The following is a 3,873-nucleotide window of genomic DNA, read 5'->3' as shown; positions in this document are numbered from 1 at the left end:
CTCTTTCAATCCTGCATTCAATGCATATTAGTCCACTAGGAATAATATCCAACTCTAACTCATCTCATAAACAAAATATAATAAAAAAATGTAATAAGTTGTGAAAAAAGTTGGTTTGACTAAGCTAGGAGGTGAATTAAGGCCCATATAATTACCCAATGATGAGGCTCATCAATTATATGTCATCTTAGAGTGCCTTGTTTTCAACGCATGAGCATACTTATTAGTCACATATGGGCCCATCCCATCCTTATAATAACTGCCTGAGTGCAACTTCAAAGTTTCAACAAGTCCACAAATCGAACTAAGTTTTGAATGAAATTGCTCTCATTTTACACAATATTTTGTTAGATCACAAGTCAACTAAAGTTCATCATGTTGAAACTGATTTTGTTGTTCTCAAAATAAGGTCAAAAGCTTCTTAAAAAAAGTCTATGCCGACAATTATTTTGGACCATTTTCTACAGAAATGTATTTATAAATACAATAGGATAATTAAAATAGAATGACCACACATAAAATAGTGAAAGTATGTAATAAGGTACTTTGACAATTTAGAATAGTGAAAGTAGGTAATAAGGTGTTGTGACAATTTACATAATAGCACAAGATCTAATTTGATTTAGTTTGAATTCACGAGGATGAAAAAAGGGTTCTTTTGCCAAATTTTGGTACACCACCAACTTTAACATCAGATGAGAATGCCAGCTCATTAGGTAGCAATGACAAGTTTGATACATCTCCCTTCATTGTTTTCCGAATAATTATTCTGCATCTTGAGGACCAAAACCTTTTGAGCTCCTCAATTATGAAGATTCATAACTCTGGTTTTGTGATTAAATTAAGTTTATAATTCTGTGATTTTACTTTGATATATATTAATGCCCTGGTATCACCTACTCGTTACACAAGTATTTAAAAATTCTAGCCTCCGAGAATCTTACTAGACTGAGAAGAAGAATAACATAGAAAGGAGGAATAAAACCACACATATTCGCATTATTTTCAGCACAGTTTCCATGGGCTTTCCATCATTTACTGTGGGAAATACCTAGACCCTATAAACAAAGAGAAAATTATATTTGCCTACCACATACCTGTACCCAAAGTAAGATGCACCTACATGCACCATAAGTGGCGCAAAGGCAAAATAAATAAGTGTTTGGGAAAAGATGATCAGAGTAAATGTGTAATATTGAGAAAAATCAAAAGGTTGCATCATTTAATGAGGGTTTCTTGTTATTAGACAGACTGAAATATTGCGTTCTTGTAGATCAAGCTCATTTAAGTTCTCATTTTGAGTTAAGTGATCTCCACTGTCAAAACTGAAGTAATGTTAAGATAATAAAGAATCTTCCAAATTGTCATCTCAACTCTCTATGAGGTGGACCTTAGTTTCTTTTGGAGCCAACTATTTCAAAATTTCTGTATTTTTTTCTTTATCCAAGGAATTTAGGCTAGCAAGTCATAAGATATGCTCAAGAAAGTGCTTGTAATAAGGAAGGAAAAAAAAGAAAGACACGACTTGGATAAGAAAGATGCACTCATGCATTGCTCAATTTCCTTGCAATCATCACCATCCATATAACATTGACGCATCTTGAGAAGGTTTCCCTCCAAGGATGACTCCATCAGTGCCCACGGGAAAATCAGATTGACTAAAAAAAAGTAGAATGTTTTTATCAATGCAGCCTGATTCTCTCCTAAGACAGTCAAATGGATTTCAAACTTGGAAAGTGAAGAAAGAGCTGCAAGAATAACCAAGTAATTACTCACAAAAATCAACACATTTGAAAAGAAATGGAAAAATAAATGTGTTGCCCAACTAGAGATTTGTACCCAAGCCAACAACAACTCGACATTGTCCATTACCTCTACATTAATAATTCTCCTAGTAGTCTCTAACACACTTATTATTGCAAGCAGTGAGCTAAAAAAAAGTAGTATAATAAGGCCAACCTTCACAACCACTCAACGCATGTTCATTGAAAATTTTTTGGTACCCAAATGGTGCCAATATATGTTAGTAGTCGACAATTCTATAGCAACCTTCCAATGACTTTTTTCAAGTTGAAACTCCATAATAGAGACAAACATTCCATATGGCCTCCTTTTCTCAGTTCTTATAACCTGAAGGGCCCTTTTTGTAGCACTAACATCCTTAATATGATAAATGCAACACAAACACCCTAAGCTTGTCCATTTCTGTAAACTGCTATCCTGCTTTCTAGATCTGCAAGTTGAGCTACAAGCCTCCTCAACCTCTCTTCCTTGGTAAATCCCAAATTGAAAAGAAGCCAATCCTTGACCCTTTGCAATTTAAAAAAAAATTTGTCTCATTGTGTGCTTCACACTGGTGAAATGTGAACCATGGTACCACCGTTCAATGGAGAGATTAGTGCATGCATCTCTATCTTTCTCATAATAGTCCAAAAATATTTCCCGCTCCTCATAAAGTGTTCTTCCATGGATATGAGCCTACAACAATCCAATATAATCCCTAAATTTCACCAGATCATGTACTAGGTTATCCAGAGAAGCCAAATCTAGCGGCACTATGACTCTATGCACCTTTTCAGGATAACGCTCCTCGAAGTATTCTTGAAGTTATCTCTTGACAACGTCCAATGTCTTTGGAATTCCTTGGATCATAAGAGTATAAATAAAGACATAATCAACTAAGAAATTTTCATCATGGAATATTGTAGCGTTTAATCACACCTCCAGTGCTTTGATACAACAATGAACCACAATAACTACAACCACCTTAAACAATACATTCATCCACGATAAGAGAGATCCCTTTTTAGTATGACTCACAATAGTTTTCAAAAATTGATCTTACATAGGGACTACTCTTGCATAGAGATTAAGCGGGAGGAGAAGATAGGTTGCTAAAAAAAGAAATCAGATAAAAGGAAACAAAACTTCCACTCTCCATATAAAGAAACTGAGTTGCATTATCTTTGCTGTTTCGAGCAATCTGTTGACTGGTCATATGCCACACTACCAACAATTTGTCAACTAAGCTAGAAGGTACTGGAACCTTGTGATCACTCTGCAATTTCACAAACAAAAACAGAAGAAGACATCACAATACCCTAATGGAAGAGATATTGAAAATATATTTTATATTTCCATACCATGTCCCCTCTGCTCCTATATCACTAGATGGGTTCGAGGACTTTGGTATAACTAAACTATCATCCGTGCCATTCAATCCAAAATTTCCACTTACAATCATCATGGTTGATCGAAATATATTAGGGGCAGTACCCCACTCAAGCCAATATAAAAAAGTTTTTGGGACATCTTGGAATTTACACGGTTTAATGTAGAGACATAATAGATTCCCTTCTTCTCATGTTCTTATTTGGTTACAAGAGATACAAGCCAAAGGAAAAGGGTGTAAAAAATGTTCTATCAGGCCTCAAACTAAGATCCCAATATCTCAAATTCGTCACTTCTTCATCAAATTCATGCAGAATGGAGACCAAAACAAAAAAAAACCAATCAAATCCCTTATAAAACATTAAAACATAAATTGTTTCCTAAGAGCTCCAAAATATGGACAAAATACCACAAAACATACAATATATGGTCTCCCACCATCCAAAGTTGATCCCTTGATTTGAAAATATTAGACTCTGGTCTTGTATAGCCTTCTTCCTTCATATCAAAAACCAAGAACAATGGAATCATAACAGGGAGAAAAATTAATCAAGCACACCTAGGAAGTTTCTGTATTTTACCTAGGCAGGCCCGAAATAGAAAATGATCAGCTCGAAGATTTGACTTCAAAGCCCCTGCTCATGAATAGAAAACCCATCGTTCACTCCAAACCATATACTGAGTCAAAGCAGACAAAAGGAT

At 35.0% G+C, this 3,873-nt stretch overlaps 1 pseudogene; it reads right to left on the bottom strand.

Annotated features, from left to right (window-relative positions):
• Positions 1–892: 892 nt before the first annotated feature.
• On the bottom strand, positions 893–3,247 carry LOC149259996 (hyperosmolality-gated Ca2+ permeable channel 4.1 pseudogene; annotated as a pseudogene).
• Between the last annotated feature and the right edge of the window lie 626 nt (positions 3,248–3,873).

This window comes from Pinus tabuliformis, chromosome 6, assembly GCF_031772625.1.
Source record: "Pinus tabuliformis cultivar Carrire ecotype Pingquan chromosome 6, CPIR1, whole genome shotgun sequence".
Taxonomy (NCBI): domain Eukaryota; kingdom Viridiplantae; phylum Streptophyta; class Pinopsida; order Pinales; family Pinaceae; genus Pinus; species Pinus tabuliformis.
The sequence above is the reverse complement of the archived record's forward strand: the minus strand, read 5'-3'. Positions and strand labels throughout refer to the sequence as shown.